We start from the raw sequence: 18070 nt of genomic DNA, 5'->3' as shown, positions 1-18070 counted from the left end.
AGATGCTGAGAGACAGAATACTCGTGAGGAATTTCTGATAATCTCTTTCGCCAGACTCGCCTAGGAGCACGCCATTTCGACGGACCTCTCGTGGCAGAGATGCCACCCGATCCGTCTCGTAAATGGAAGACATATTGAAGATGTGCGGCATCGGTGAGGGAGAGAGCCTAACTGGGGCGACACAGCTATGGCGTTGGTGGCGGAGAAGAATCTCGCAAAACAACTATTGGTTGTGGAGACTGCCTTGGAGTAAGAGGCGGGAAATCTGAGGGATGTTGAGGACTAGGAGACCGTCGGAGAGTAGCGGAATATGAGAGCTGCGGGCTGCCAATTCCCTTCCCCGAAGTGAACAAAGCTTTTGCCACGTTGGAGCTCTTGTTGACGTAGAAAGGCCTCACATGAACCATCTGTCACTGGATGCGGCCCAGAGTATTTTAGACTTATCGGAAACGGCGCCGTACATGAATCCGCTGGGTGAGGACCGCCATTCTTACTGCAGCGAGTGTGACCTCTACATTGCCTTGCCCGATGATGAAAACGCCAGAAATTTCAACATTGGATAACTGGAGCGGCGTACGATTCCACCGAACAACGCGTCCCCAGAATAGCAGCATTTTAGACAGGGCCTGCGAGCGAAACACCACTAAACAGTCGGAATCGGCACCGCTTGTTCAGTATGTGAATGATGTTTCTTAGTGTATCGTTTTATACTTGCAACAGGATATATGCTCTCCATGGCGTCAATGATCTCCTAGTCTGTGAAACTGATGTCAACATCAGGAATAATGCCATACGTACGAAGAAGGACATTGGGAATATAGACATCAAACTTACGTTCTTTAAAAACAACGACTTCTATCAAAGCATTGGAAGACGCAGCAGTTTTCAGTTCTATCTTGACTCTGTTTCTGCCTGACGGACTAATGTCAAAAATGTAATTCTTGAGATGAGAGTTGTAGGAAAATAATAACTTGCCTATCGACATAGGGTGGAGTTTGCCAACGTTCTTAACTAATCCCTCCACAAAGACAATACAGGGGCCTGCATCTGATCGACTGTACCGAAAGTTGACAATTGGCCGTACGACCGCAGAAGTGGAAGTCAACAGTGGACTCTGAGGGCGTTCTGGGTTTGTCTGGACTGTACCATTACCAGAAGGGGGATCCGAACACGGTAACTCACGCATAGCAGAGTCTGGGACAGGAGGTGAGTCCATACCCAGCCGTTTACCGAGGGGACCAGATTCCTGCTACTGACACCCGGGTGAATCGGCTTCAGGCGTGAAGCTGGAAGGTTCGTTCGGATGGACAACTTGCTGACTAACGTGATGTAACTATATCTTTTGGTGGTGATTCAGCAGCTGCAACAGTTGAAGCTGCTGCTGTTGAGACAGTTGTCACTGCTGAAACCGCAGTTGTTGATGATGGTGGTGCAGAAGCTGCTGTGCACGTTGATGTAGCTCCTGTTGTTGTTGATGTTGGAGAAGCTATGTATCAGGTAGTGGTAATTAACCCTGCTTGATCCCACCACGGTTATCGGACATTGGTAGCAACGCAATATCTATCGGTGTGTGCAGTTGACAGACTTCTCCTGCCGACTGTATAACCTGATCTGTATCAGGGGGATCAGCCATTTTATGGTATACTATGTAGCACTACCGCCGCGAACGTGTTACGAGGAAAACGCACACAGTCCGGCGTACGCTACACTGCAAATGAACGATTCTCCTCGTAAACCAACGATGTAAGCAGGAAAATTCTAAGAAGAGCGCGAAGAGCACGGAGCAACACACTTGTTCGCGAAACGTAAACAAAGTATGGCCACGCGGGGCGCACAAGCGAGAAAGTCCGAACGCCGCTACAGGTGGAAGAGAACTCCACGGAAAGGAAATAAATGGAGACGTCTACGAAAGTAATTAAAACGACCAAGTGACATACACACTGCAACTGTAAAGAGATACTATGTAGCGCCGTCATAAGAATGAGAGAAAATTATGCCTCCACAACTGAGAGATGTAATTTACACACATCAAAAAAAGTTTTGCATCGCCTCGGTTCGGTTGAGTTTCGGAACCTGTACAGAAAATTGGAATACAGATCAACATAATTTCCCCCCTTTTTTATTGCTCATGAAAACCACACATTTCATGTTGTACCAAATACAGTGGTCCAGATTTCTGTACACGCCGGTTCCTCTAATACCCAGTAGCACGTCCTCTTACACTAAAGCATGCCTGTATTCGTCGTGGCATGCTATGCAGAAATTCATCAAGACACTGTCGGTCCAGATTGTTCCACTCCTCAACGGCAATTCGGCGTAGAACCCTCAGAGTAGTTGGAGGGGTCACGTCGTCCGTGAACAGTCTTTTTCAATCTATCCCAGGAATTTTCGATAGGGTACATATATGGAGAACATGCTGGACGCTCTAGTCGAGCGATGCCGTTATTCTGAAGGAAGTCATGCACAAGATGTGCACGATGAGGGCGCGAATTGTTGTCCATGAAGATGAATGCCTCGCCAATATTCTGCGATATGGTTGCGCTATCGGTCGGTGGACGGCATTCACGTGTAATACAGCCTTCACGGCGTCTCCCATGACCACCAGAGGAGTACGTCGGCCCCACATAATGCCACCCCAAAACAGAAACCTCCACCTTGCTGCACTCGCTGGAGAGTGTGTCTAAGGCGTTCAGCCTGACCGAGTTACCTCCAAAAACGTCTCCGACGATTGTGTGGTTGAAGGCATATGCGACACTCAACGGTCACGAGAACGTGATGCCAATCCTGAGCGTTCCATTCGGCAGGTCGCTGGGCCCATCTGTACCGCACTGCATGGCGTCGCGGTTGCAAAGATGTACACTGCAATGGATGTCGGGAGTGAAGTTGGGCGTCATGCAGACTATTGCGCAGTGTTTGAGTCGTAACACGACGTCCTGTGGCTGCACGAAAAGCGTTATTCAACATGGTGGAGGTGCGGTCAGGGCTCCTTCGAGCCATAATCCGTAGGTAGCGGTCATCCACTGCAGTAGTAGCCCTTGGTTGCTTGAGAGAAACATGTCATCGCCAGTTCCTATGTCTCTGTATCTCCTCCATGTCCGAACAACATCGCTTTGGTTCATTCCGAGACGCCTCGGCACTTCCCTTGTCGAGAGCCCTTCCTGGCACAAAGTAACAATGCAGATGCGATCGAACCGCGGTATTCACCGTCTAGGCATGGTTGAACTACAGAAAACTTGAGCCGTGTACCTCCTTTCTGGTGGAATGACTGGAACTGATCGGTTGTCGGACCCCCTCCGTGTAATAGGCGCTGCTCATGCGTGGTTGTTGAAATCTTTGGGCAGGTTTAGTGACATCTCTGTACAGTCAAAGGGACTGTGTTTGTGACAGAATATCCACAGTCAACGTCGATCTTCAGGAGTACTGGGAACGGGGATGATGCAAAACTTTTTTTGATGTATGTATGACTTGTGTCCGGAAAACAATTAAGGTGCCGTTTAATTCGTCCAGAATCTCTGAGAAACTTTTAACAGTTTTCTATGAGAGGAGCGTGTAACCTCCCCCTCACTTACCGACCTTAATGACAGTGAAAAATGAAACCGCGTGTACCTAATGGGAATTTTGGAAAAGCAATCGTCACCGAAGTTAACCTGTCGGTAAAGAGGGAGGAAAGGGTTACATCTAAATGAAAGGAAATGTGCTAATGAAACTGGTGGAAATTAATTTTGAAAAGGGGTAAAGTTAATAAAGAAAGTAAATGTGCAGCCGTTACGTTAACAATTAACTAGTGGTAATTAGGTATCTGAGATTTGGGGGAAATCACGGTCGCCAGTCCTAAGGACAATTACTATATTAACTGAAAAAGAAAGGTTATTACACATATAATTAGCACTAGAAGCGTGGCAACTGAAGGTTGACACGTGTAGTGTGAAAACTGAAAGTTTGTCAGAAGTAATAAATTTCGCTACACCCTGACTTAATTTAGCAAAAGAATTAATAAAACCGGAAAATCGAAAGTTAATTTAGTGACTGATGTTCGTAGTGAGCTTTCTTTCTGAAGCACATCGAAATTCAGTAAAATACGGTTAGTCTTGGGCTGCTTCAACAATCATTTCAAAAACTACTTGAATCTACGCAATTTAGAAATAAGAGATTTAACTTTGAACTTGAATTAAATGATTCTGAACAATTAACAATAGTAAAATTTAGTACGTACCAAGCTGAGCTGCAGTCACAGGTAAGCTAAAATACGGTAACAAAGCTCGCACTCTTAATTCGTGCTTGTGTAATCTGAATATTGTAGCCAACTATTAATGCCATAATTGAACTTTGAAATTAAGGCAGTGAAAACGAGTTAGCTATATTACTTTAATGCTGGCGTTTGAATTTCAACGACACTCGGGTTCATTTCGGAAAAGGAAGGGACTCTGCTTGGTAATGCAATTGGGACAATGAGCAACAAAAGTTCATGCTAAGTTGCTGTAATTATAGTGACGAAAATGGAACAGTTTGAAAAGCTGAGGTCTGCCATACAGTTCTAAAACTTTACGTGCGTCCAGTCTTCCTCGTCGGTTGATTGAAGGTTTGAAGCCGTCGGTCGAGGAGGTGGCGACAGTCACTCATTGTCGGCCGTCGCTGTTGCAGAAGCTGGATGTTGGCGCGCCTTCTTCTCGACAAGGTCACCAGACGAAACGGGCTCTTGATGTGCGCTAGTTAATGTTTCCCGTCCGCGACACCATGTCAGAAACTATCATCGCAAGTCGATCGCAATTACATGCTGCCAAACCCCGAAAGCGCGGCACCTCGCGGGAGCGTCACACAACACACCTGCTCCACTCGCTACTCCAGCCAGACTCCTTCTGCTCAGCCCGCGCTCCACGCGGCAGAGTTAACACTACCAAAGATCCTACACACTTTGATTCTTCACACGACCTATCGACGCAATCGTTCGATAGCAGTTTTCCCTAGGCAAGACCCAGCGTAAAAATACAAATAATATTTACGAAACAAACCAATTATACATCGACATAAATGTATAAATATAAATATATATATATATATATATATATATATATATATATATATATACAAACAGTAAAACAATTACAATATACAAAGAGACAGAAATGTCATATCTTGAGGTAACAAAGCAAGGAAAAAAATAGTACAATAGATGGAAATAGGAGGCTATGCATTTCCGGCGTTACAAGCGGTAGACAACATTCAACTGACGCGTGTTATCTGCAAATTTGATTACGGCCAAACCGTAGTGGACTGTCACATGGAACACTCTGACGTCGTGCAGGATATAAGCTTTCCTCGCTCTGCCGTGTTGAGGACATACCGTTAGTTCCTCAGCCACCATAAATAGACCATTATTAAGTTTCCTCTTGGTGCTTGGTGATTTAATTGTGGTATATCTTTTATATGCACGCACATAAAACCGTGAGGTTGTTTTTGTAACTGTATTTAGGATCAAATATTTCTCTTTCCTCTCACAAATATTCAGTGTACCCTCAGCAGCACGCACAACACGCAGCCACACGAAAGTCAGACTCATTCTGCACTTTTGCGAGGACGAGTAGAGCTGCTGTAATTTCTGCTTCTCCTACGCAGCTTCGCATTTCTCCCAAAGCTGTTGGAAGGGGAGACTCCTAGGAGGTGTCCTTCAAAAACGACCACAAAAAAGATCGTATAACGTGAGATGAGCTAATCTTGGAAGCCAATGGCGTCATGCGATATCCATACGCTTGTTTGCTTTGAGGAATAATATTGTTAAAAATGTTGTTACATTTAAGTGCCGTTATGGTTGAAATCCATCTTGTAGAAAAATTAAACACACGGCATAGTTCCACAGTTGTAGAAGAAGCCAGGATTGCGACGTATCCAGTACGTGATCACTGTAGCCATTTTTCTCCAAAAAACGAATGGCCCGGACATATTTTCTTGTGTTAGGGCAAAAGAGACGTGAAGCTTTTAGAATCCCTCTCGTAGTCGACTATAGTACGTGGCTGCTGTGTTCCCCATATTCTCCTGTGGTGACGGTTCACTTCCCCGCTTAAATGTAACAAAGCTTCATAACTGAAAGCCAAACAAGAGAGGTAACTGTTGTTATCGTTTATCACTTTCACGAAAGGCTTGTAACAAATTCCTGTATGCTTTCAGCCACCTAAAATACACTCCTGACAGACACATCAGGTGCAGCTAGCTGCCGGTTGGCACGACGAGTAGGCTTTTGTGTACTACATATAAACAAACCTGTTTTGAACGTGCTTAAACGAGCACACGGGACTCACCAGCTCATACCCTCTCTATCAAAAACCACCAGTGTCTGCTGGTGCCATCATCAAATGTTTTGGGTTGAGCGAGCTGCAGTCGGTGGCGAACTCTCGACACAACTCGCGCCCTCAATTCCAACCGAATTGAACCTTCTGAACCGGAGAAGGCAAGAAACATTTTGTTAGTTTGCTTTCTGTTCTACTCGACACACACTACATGATGAGGGAGTGGGCGAACGAATTACTGCATTAAGGAGACCATACCGACAACCACATGAACCAGCACCGTGCAACTAGGTTCATAGTTAACTTTTAGTTTCCATACTTAATTTGAAATTGAACCAGGTTTTCTATCCTTTTTAATGTACGATAGTGACAGTAATTATTTTGGCAAATACATTTTCGCAGCTAGGGATTGCGTCCTGCGCTTGCGTTCTTAGCCCACCCATCTTAGCTCACCGTGCGGCGGCACGCGTCGATATAAAGACATACGTCACTACTGAGCGCAGTGGCGGTATGTACAACACTGACAATATTGTTGTAGGCGGTCGAAAAGTATTGTGAAATTTGATTTATTGTCGGAAAAAAATTCGTGCCCCAGTATTGGTTTACATTAGCTTTTGTTCTGCTATTACGCATTTCGCAACACGCAAGGTCAAAGAGTATTCAGCAGACTTAAAAAATGCGGTAATCCATACTATACGGCAATGCACGTCTCTGGCAGATGTTACTGGGTATTTTTGTTTGTCCGGACAAATTGTGGTTGTAATTTAAAAAAAAAAATGATTAACGGGGACCACATATACACTACTGGTCATTAAAATTGCTACACCAAGAAGAAATACAGATGATAAACGGGTATTCATTGGACAAATATATTATACTAGAACTGACATGTGATTACATTTTCACGCAATTTGGGTGCATAGATCCTGAGAAATCAGTACGCAGAACAACCACCTCTGGCCGTAATAACGGCCTAGATACGCCTGGGCATTGAGTCGAACAGAGCTTCGTTGGCGTGTACATGTACAGTTGCCCATGCAGCTTCAACACGATACCACAGTTCATCAAGAGTATTGACTAGGATATTGTGACGAGCCAGTTGCTCGGCCACCATTGACCAGACGTTTTCGGTTGGTGAGAGACCTGGAGGATGTGCTGGCCAGGGCAGCAGTCGAACATTTTCTGTATCTAGAAAGGCCCGTACAGGACCTCCAACATGCGGTTGTGCATTATCCTGCTGAAATGTAGGGTTTCGCAGGGATCGAATGGAAGGTAGAGCCACGGGTCCTAACACATCTGAAATGTAACGTCCACTGTTGAAAGTGCCGTCAATGCGAACAAGAGGTGACCGAGACGTGTAACCTATGGCACCCCATACCATCACGCCGTGTGTTACACCAGTATGACGATGACGAATACACGCTTCCAATGTGCGTCCACAGCGATATCGCCAAACACGGATGCGACCATCATGATGCTGTAAACAGAACCTCGATTCATCTGAAAAAAAAATGACGTTTTGCCATTCGTGCACACAGGTTCGTCGTTGAGTACACCATCGCAGGCGCTTCTGTCTGTGATGCAGCGTTAAGGGTAACCACAGCCATGTTCTCCGAGCTGATAGTACATGCTGCTGCAAACGTCGTCGAACTGTTCGTGCAGATGGTCGTTGTCTTGCAAACGTCCCCAACTGTTAACTCAGGGATCGAGACGTGGCTGCACGATCCGTTACAGCCATGCGGATAAGATGCCTGTCATCTCGACTGCTAGTGAAAAGAGGCCGTTGGGATCCAGCACGGCGTTCCGTATTACCCTCCTGAACCCACCGATTCCATATTCTGCTAACAGTCATTGGATCTCGACCAACACGAGCAGCAACGTAGCGATAGGATAAACCGCAATCGTGATTGGCTACAATGCGACCATTATCAAAGTCGGAAACATGATGGTACGCATTTCTCCTCCTTACACGAGGCATCACAACAACGTTTCATCAGGCAACGCCGGTCAACTGCTGTTTGAGTATGAGCAATCGGTTGGAAACTTTCTTCATGTCAGCACGTTGTAGGTGTCGCCACCGGCGCCAACCTTGTGTGAATGCTCTGAAAAGCCAATCATCTGAATATCACGGCATCTTCTTCCTGTCGGTTAAATTTCGCGTCTGTAGCACGTCATCTTCGTGGTGTAGCAATTTTAATGGCCAGTAGTGTAATAAGCAAAAACGGGTAGTCTCAGCAAAGTCACATTCCGAATGAGGAATTTCATAAGGGGGGGTGTCAAACGGTGACCCAAAGACGACTTTTGTTGGCATAAACAGAAATCTGCGTGAATTCCACTAAGTGGAAATATCGAACAGTCCCGTAAAATGATTATCAACGGCGGCTGCATGTGCTCTGCAGCGGTGAAAATAGGTTTAATTTGTTTTCTTTATATGGGATTCGATACGTTACAAGAGCGATCAATGTAACAAACGATGGCCGATATCAAGTGCCCACTATTAAGTATAGTGACGGAAACTTTGTGCTGTGGGGATGCTTGTTCCGTTCTGGTGTCTATTGAAGGCACTATGGATTATTTAAAATACAGTGAAACCTTTAAAGCGCACACGTTTCCCAGTTACAATGATAAAATGGAACTAAACTGGGAATTTCAGCACGACAATGTCCTAAGCACACCTGTGCTCGTGCATAGACTTTTTGAGAAGGATCTACATCTACATACAATCCACCATACGGTGCGTGGCGGAGGGATGCGAGTACGGACTGGCCTAGCCAAAGGCTAGATCTCATTCCGAATGGACACCTGTGGCAGGTACTCGATCGAAGGCCAAGGTGACGAAAATTCTCCATCAGCGACCAACTATTGCAATCTTTTCTTACAGAATGGCAGAAAATCGTCTTGCATCATTTGGCTGCACTCGTTGACTACATGCCATCACACTATGCTGCTGTAACTAAGGCGAAAGGTTATGCAACCAAGTAACACTGGCTGTTTACACTAATTCGAGTTCTACAACTTCTTTAAGTTGTAGCTTGACTTTTGCCTAACTTCAGTAATTTTGAAAAACTATCTGTGATAATGCCAGTTATCGAACACGGTGTTTCTTGTTTGGTGATAATTGCACGATTAGCGCTGTTAAGCGAGTGAGAGAACAGTTATAAAGATTTTCGTTTGAGTAAGTTGTTTTTCTTATGAAAATATTTTTGTACTGTAGACAATGTAGTCTTTTCAAATAGGATGAACCTTTTTGAAACACCTTGTACTTGACTGATTTGCTGATATCACTCACTTCGTTTTTGGAGGAGCTGCGTCAAAATTGCCCAAAAATTCACAAAAGCTCTATCCTCTGGTTTTGCTTTTGTTACAACGCCTCTCATTCTCATTTCACAGCAAAATAATTGAGTGGCATCGGAAACTTCGATAACTACCATCGTAAAGTTGAATGTCGTTTACCGGACGAACTTCGGGCTCTGTCCGCCAGATCTGCAGCTTCGACTCCGCAAACAGACAAACATGTCAGTCGCTCTGAATTTCTCTGCTTGGAAAACAATGTGTACGTCACGGAGAACATATAAAAATATTTTCTGAGTGTATTGGGAAAGTGCGGTTCTAAGCGCTTCAGTTTGGAACCGCGTGACCGCTACGGTCGCAGGTTCGAATCGTGCCTCGGGCATGGATATGTGTGATGTCCTTAGGTTAGTTAGGTTTAAGTAGTTCTAAGTTCTAGGGGACTGATGACCACAGCAGTTGAGTCCCATAGTGCTCAGAGCCATTTGAACCATTTTTGTATTGGGAAATGAATTAAATGTTTCTTGATGTTATGTCACATTGTGGATATCACGGTAAACATCACTATTCTCGTTGGCAAATGTTATAAATTTATCTTGTCAGTTTTAAGCACTTAGTTAATTATTTTTCATCCCATTTTTCGTGTGTGTTTACTGTCCTCGCCTCTCATTGCATTGTAATTTGCTTTGCCCTGACCACCAAAATTCGGCCCTATACTTCTATGCAATGTCTTTGTTTAGCTTTTATTTCTAGGTATTCGCGTAGGTTGTCTCTGGCTTTTCATACTGAATAAAGTATTGGTATCCACTCTAGGTCTGTCTCTTTTAATGTAATTATGCCACAACAGTGCGCTATTTCCACAATATGAGAAAGACGTTACTACCAAAAACGTAGTACGTGTTCCAAAATGAAAACAAAAGATATACAGTCTTGTTATATTCTACTTGTACGCAATTCGTTATCTTAATCGCTTATGACACAGGCCGATGTAGACTGGGATTTTATGGGATTCTGCGCTATTCGTGCACTTCACCTTGTGAACAAAATTTCATCTGTATGATAATAACAGTTTCACTACAGCGTGTTCAGTTCAACTGGTGACAACGAAATATCTCGGAAACGACGCATCATACGAGAAAGATGTTCTAGGAGAAAAGTTAGTATTGATGACGGGGACATCTGTCTGTGGTACAACTGACCAGTTGTAGTACATACAGCATATTTTGGTCGTACGATGCGTCATTTTCGAGGTATTTAGTTGTCTCAAGTAAGACAAACACCCTGCAGCAAGCTTAAACTCTGCGTCTCATGTTGGCAGATGTATTATCCTTAGCTTCATCAAACAAGCAGTTATGGCAACGTATCCTGTAAAATAGGGGAACGTCTACTTTTTTAGTTAAAATATTTTCCAGATGTATGATTCGTATTTGTCGCGTCCCGTTAGGGTGCGACAGGTCAATTACTTTGTGACTATAAGTTGATACATTACTCTGAGAAAAGAGTATCAAAGACCGGCTTTCAGATATCGTATGTGAAAACTGATTGGCGTCAAAATATCAGAATATCGCCACTACAAACGGATTATGGGACCATGTCGTATGAGTCTTCCTTTCAATATCTCGAAGAACTTACACTATCATCTGGATTAGCATATAAAGCTAACATGGAATGAGCCACCAAACTCAGGAAAATGTACACAATAAAATGGGATCACTACCATAAGCGAGTGATGTGCCTAAGTGCGAAACTTCGGTATTAAAAGTCAATTGCTTAGCGTGAAGCTTTGTATGCCTCTGAAAGTACTTCTCTAGGTGGCCAGACAGAAATTGTTTAAGTTGAAAAGGAAGGACGAAACATTTTCAGAAAAATTTATGGTCCCATTAATATAAATGCCATATTGATTAAAAGAAAAACTGCATAACTATACACAGGCAAATTCGCTGTTGCAATGTGTACTAGCACAGGAGCTTGAAGATCTTTGGCCACTCTGCATGATGCACAATACTACAATAGTTAAAAAGATACGTAGTGTAACAAGTCCCGAAAAGGTAAAAATCACCTGGTTAGAAGAAATTATGCCGGACGTGCAAACCCTTTCGAATCCTAATTGCAAATCAAACATTCGCAGCGAAAGCTAAAAAGATCGTTGGAAAACAGTGAACAGAGGAAAGGAAGAACAACAAGCCGAATTAATTTAGAGGAGAAGAAAATAAAGCTGTCAAACCAAGCTAACAAGTTCAAACGCGCTCTCTAACTAACAAAGAAAGAAGAAAACTTTGAGCAAATACGAATAAATTCCAGTCACTTACGTGACGGTGTAATATTTATCGTGGTGTGTATCTAAATTTGCAAACACTATCCGATTTCGTATAAAATGTTTTTACTATCTGTTAATTAATTTAATAAATGAGAGATTCAAATTACTTTTCCTCCAGTGTCTGTTTACAGCTGAGCTGTGAAAAGACGAGACAAGTTTCATTTTTACTGTTGTTTTTAAAAAAAAGTTACGTTAAGATTTTATGACTCGTCTAGCTGAACTGTGTTATATGCGAAGATCTATGATAAGTGATTCCGAAGTCCTTGTCAATATGTACGACCTTTATAGGTAACAGACCGCATGAAAACATAGGTAACAGACAGAACTCTTTGTTTGTTTCTTATGATAGTTTGAAGTACATATATTACATGGAATTATATATGAAAAGAAGGCACAGGAGGGAGAACGGTTGCCTGCCAATGTGGCTGGCGATCGAGATCACGGTAACAGCTCGTGGGACAAGGGCATTAAATCTATGACGTGGCGGAGGACAGGCCAGTCATTAGCGGGTACGTGGCGCGTGCTGCGGCCTGTCAGCATCAGCGGCTGTCATCTGCTGATTACTCCATTAAGCTGGTCATCGCTGACGCGTAGTTGATGCGACAGGGCCGTAGACCGCGCCATACTGTCAAATTATGCTTACCCACAGGACTCGTACTCACACTACCAGCTGAAGCACCGGGCCCTGGTGGAAGTGAACGCTACTGATGACGTCACTTGTCACTGTGTCACTGCTATATAGGCGCTCCTATTCTGTCACTGTCATTTACGGATCGTATTCTAACCCAGCGCCCTCATTTCTCATTCAATGTCTCCTTTTTACAATATGATATCAACGGGGATTGCCTGATACGCATGTCATCCTCGCGATGCTTGAGCCTTGTAACTACAAAATTTTGATCGATAGCCATCTCTGTTCTGCCACTACCCTTACAGAATCATCCTGTAGAGCCTCTCATCAGTAAATTTACCATGGAAATCTGACAGTAACCAGTAACACCATCTGTATCCATCCCAAAAATCAAGTACCCTATGCCCACCTTTTACTACGCTTACCACCCCTTCTCCATCTCTATTATAACCTCATAATAGAACATGAGGAGCAGCCCACCAGCCGAATTTGCGCAGAGGTATCAATTTCCTAATATCCTTCAAGGTGACTACATTCTCCTTGAAGTATTCCACACTGAAACGGACAGACACTTTGGTTTATTCAACACAGCTGCAGTGCAAGGAACGCCAAATTCGTAACCTGTCTGTGGTAAAGCTGGTAGAGTTACTAGAGCCAAAAACAGAGCACGATAGTTACCCAGTATTCCATAACAATCCCCAACCAAGTCACCATACGCAATTTTAAAGTTCTCTGTGATCTGGTAACTATCAAAGTTCTCAGACAAAGACAGGTTTGCTGGATTAGCTCTGGTGTTGTCACTAGCTGCCTGATCATCCAACTTGATCTAGCGCAGCCTATGCTGGTCAGTAAATTCTGAACATGCGCCATAGTTGAGGGAACCATTTGTCATTTGGCGAGCGCCTTTAGGCCTCTTCTCAGAGACTGTCCTGTGTTAATCTCAGTTTTTAAGTTAACTTTAAGTAACGAAACAAGATCCCTATTACTCCAGCTCTGTCCAGTATTATTGAAATACCCAGTCCAGTGACAATGGGACGTGTGAGAGATAGACCTGCCAAACGTCTTGACTGCAGGGGTGCATGCATCTCGCATCTGGAGACACATCCCTTGCGACACAGACCTTTTCGTTGTCCATCGGGTTCTGTTTGCATACTGCATGAGTGGACAGCACTGCTGGGAAAGTCCGCCCCTGGTAGCTGAGTGGTCAGCGCGATGGAATGTCGTACCTAACGGCCCAGCTTCAATTCCCGGCTGTGTGGGAGATTTTCTCCGCTCAGAGACTTGGTGTTGTGTTGTCCTTATCATCATCATTTCATCCCCATCGACACACAATTCGCCAAAGTGGCTTCAAGTCGAAAGTCTTGCACCAGGCACGAGAGGCCCTAGCCACACAGCATTTCAATTTCCTCTGCTGAGGTATAAGATTTCCCTCAGAGATTCTAAGGAACATTTTTTCCCAATGGCTGCTGAAGACGAACAGCACTGCATCATGCTTGTCGATGAAGATGACACAAGGCGAGGTCTAATGCTGTATTGTGGAAGTGGATTTGGAGGCTGGCCCTAGTCTGAGGTAGGGTATATTTCAGGGGTGAAAATGGTTCATGTGGCGTCCAAGATTTGCCCCTTGACGTCTACCATAACAGGTGGCGATAACTGCACCTGGGATTGAACATGGTACCCTGGACATAGGAATGGGACCATAATAGGGATCTCACAGAGCACTACAGGTGTAGTGATCAAGCTGATGGTTGTATCAGGGGCACAAGAGATCTAAAAAGGAGCGTCGATGGTAGACATAGAGTACCTTGGCTGCAGACCACCCATGAACTGGATGGTTATATACGAAAAAAATAATTCCCCCATAGCATCCACTTCACTGTAGTCTGTAGCCATTGCTTTTTTAAGACCTTGTTTTTACTTTGTCATTTGGGGCTAAATAAAACAGGGGTGCGAATAAATGATCAGCGAAAGAAAAATGGGGAGAAGAAAGTAATAAGCAGAGAAAATAACCTTCAGGGACGAGATGGTGGTGCGATCAGTGGCAAATTGCATTTCTGCCACATATGAGAGAGCAATAGTGAATATTACCCAAATCTCGCCATGGAAAGGTCCTGAGATATCCGTGTGGACATGGTTCCATTGAGCTTGTGGTATGAGCCAGATGTAATGGTGCAGTGGAATATTCTTGTATGAGCTGCTTGCAGCTGTACACACTAAGTCATTGTCAGTTCCTGATTGTATGCCATTGCCATCATGTGAGTGAAGCTTCAGAGGTGCATGAAGAGCATCTGCAGGTCTCAGGACTAAAGTGACAGAGACAGGATCACCCTGTAGTTCTCATTTTCTAGGGTGCAAACAATGACACTATTGATGACCTGGCCCTGATGCTGGACTGAGTGATACATGTGTAGTTCTAGAGCTGAAGGTTTATGTATTGGCCAGTGTTGGTAACAAATGGTTCAAATGGCTCTGAGCACTATGGGACTTAACATCTGAGGTCATCAGTCCCTTAGCACTTAGAACTACTTAAACCTAACTAACCTAAGAACATCACACACATCCATGCCCGAGGCAGGATTCGAACCAGTGACCGTAGCGATCACGCGGTTCCATACTATAGCGCCTAGAACCGCACGGCCACACCGGCCGGCTGTTGGTAACAAAGTGCGATCCTTGCTGAAGCTGGAGAACACTGCATGTTGCCATCCTGATGGTCATCATCATCATCATCATCATCATATTTAAGACTGATTATGGTCATTGATTAAAAAACCATGAATAATTTCAATGATGGTTTCATCGATATGAAAGCACATAGGCTTCAGAGAATCAAATGGGTTCAGGTCTCATGTAAAGAGTTCGTCTACATTTACATGGTGAGATGTTGCATGATCATGTCATAGTGTTACTTGCTTAATAAGCTTTGAAGCTACTGGGCAATTTTATCAGGAAATTTAAATATAAATATTTTGCACACGCTTTTTTGGTTACAGAAAGTCTGTAAAACCAATCCATAGACCAGTCCAGTAGAGGGCAACCATGTTCCAATAGTTCGTCACGAGAATGATGCCAATAGTCTTCTCTCGGCGAATAATATGTCAGTGAAACTCTCTCACGTGCAAATCCTGACAGTGACGCCCACTAGATGTGAGGGGCGGCTACTGGACGTCGTATGTTGTGGAGTCTACTAGAACAGGTCAGGTAGTGTGCACTGCAGAATTTCAGTAGGTGATCGGCTTTTGAGTGGGATGTTTGTGTAAGTCGATATGCATCGTATCTTACTTACTGGCGATGGTGGAAGCTGTTGTCATTTGCGATTTTACTGTGTGCACGAAGCACTCATCTCGCCGTTACAGGCTGGATGAAACGAGGCAGAATACAAGCGTTGGATGCCGTTGTTTTTGCATATATTCATAAACTGAATGGACCGAATTTTTAATACAATGTCCGAGACCAAGAACCCCCTCTATGGCGAATATATTTTTAGGGCATGGATGGTCACGGCTAATGATGTGATATTTGAGTAAGCTATATAGGGAGATTTGGAGAGCTCATCGCCTACCAGCAGCCACACGTCACCAAAGAAGAGGCCACCATAGGCGATGTGGACAGGCTCCCGAGGTTCCGCCTGCATTAGCTAGGATGAAAACCCTTCCGGAGTTGCCGCCTAGGTGGCATTGCAGGTAGCAGAGCCACTGACAGCGAGTTGTAATGGTTCTCATTTAATGGTAAAACATAATTCTCAAAATTAACTAAGTTGGTGCAGTTTTGAGTTAAGTATGCGAAGACGTTTGTCTTCGTGGCCTTTACATAGAAACCAAATGTGTTCAAGGACAAACGTCTGGAACGAGAAGCTTGTCATTTGTGGCCACCTGGAGAGTTAGGTTTAAAATCACTTTTATACGTGATTTTGTAAAAGCAAATAAGACAGCAAAGTTCTATTTTAAACACAGGAAGTACATGGTAAGTTACTATAATATGCTGAACCATGCAAAGCTACAAACCATTCTGTAAGGAAACTAACCATTGAGAGCGTTTCTTGGTTGGGGTAAGAGTGGAGAAGAGACACGCCATCTCACGCTGGCATCAAAGGCCACACCACTGCTAACGTTCCGGAGATCCCAGATAGAGTTACATCTACATCTAAAAAAACTATTTGCGTCACACTTAAGTGGCTCACGGAGAGTTCTTCGAACCACCGTCAGACTATGTCCTTAACACTAAACTAAACTCCTAGGAAGACCGAAAGGGGCCGACCCGCTGCCGTGTCATCCTCACCCCTCACGCGTCACTGGATGCGGATATGGAGGGGCTTGTGGTCAGCACACCGCTCTCCCTCCCGTATGTCAGTTTACTAGACCGGAGGCGATACCTGTCAATCATGTAGCTCCTCTGTTTGCCTCACAAGGGCTGAGTGCACGCCGCTTACCAACAGCGCTCGGCAGACTGGATGGTCACACACGAAGTGCTAGCTACGGTGATCTGACGGGAACCGGTGTTACCACTGCGGCAAGGCCGTTGTCATTCCCTAACACTACATGGGAAAACGGAATGATTAAATCTCTCTGTACGAGCTTTCATTTCTCTTACTTTATCACGATGATAATTTTTCCCACTGTAGGTTGGCAACAATAAAATAATTTCGCATTCAGAGGAGAACGTTGCTGATTGAAATTTCGTGAAAATATCTCCCGCAACGAGATATGTCTTTGTTTTGGTCATTGCCACCCCAGCTGTTCTATCATATCCGTGAAACTCTCTTCCCTGTTTCGAGATAATGCTAAACGAGTACGGTCTAAGTCGGCTGGTAACGTGTAGGTTGCATGGGTGCAACTCTCAAAAGTAAAGGTGGCTGCCATTTACTGCATCATGCAGAGGAACGGACCGCCCCCATCTTGGAAACGACCTGTAAGTTCACTGACTTGCTGAAGAAACGTTTAGCAAAGCCATCAGCTCTATAGAGACTGTTCAGAACAGCTTGTTTGACTTTACTGAGAATATAGCACTCACAAAAAATTGTTGAATCATTTATTTGTCAATTCCTGTAGCCTTGTAAGTCATTGAAGTTTATATACTTTCAACCAATCTCTTACACAGAGAACAACATCAAATATGGTAGCATTACTAAGACCGCAAATAAATGAACTGTATGTCTACATAGAAGTTTCCTATACCAGTACACCTGCACTTCATTAGCCACATTACTGTTGTGACATTGTGTTGTAGCCATAAAAGACAAAGTCTACCAAAAGCAGTTCGTCATTAATATCAATAGTAACCCTATATTATTTCCCATTTTTATTCTTGTATATGCGGTGTAGGTTTCTTCTGCGATGTCGAGAGTCGCCTTTCAGCACTGTTCATCCTTAAACTGTGTTCAGACTTCAGATTCTTGTGGAGTAACGGGTTTAACTTAGAAATTTGCACTTCGTAGTGACTCCATGACTCCAATGTACAGCAGGGAGAGGGGAAATGCCCATGGTTACAGGCGGGTGGCTTCCAGTGGAGTAGATAGTTCAGGACTCACAGACGCAGCAGGATAGAAAGTAGCAA

The sequence above is a fragment of the Schistocerca cancellata genome, chromosome 6 (genome assembly GCF_023864275.1).
Source record: "Schistocerca cancellata isolate TAMUIC-IGC-003103 chromosome 6, iqSchCanc2.1, whole genome shotgun sequence".
In the NCBI taxonomy this organism is placed as follows: domain Eukaryota; kingdom Metazoa; phylum Arthropoda; class Insecta; order Orthoptera; family Acrididae; genus Schistocerca; species Schistocerca cancellata.
This window is presented reverse-complemented; position numbering follows the sequence as displayed.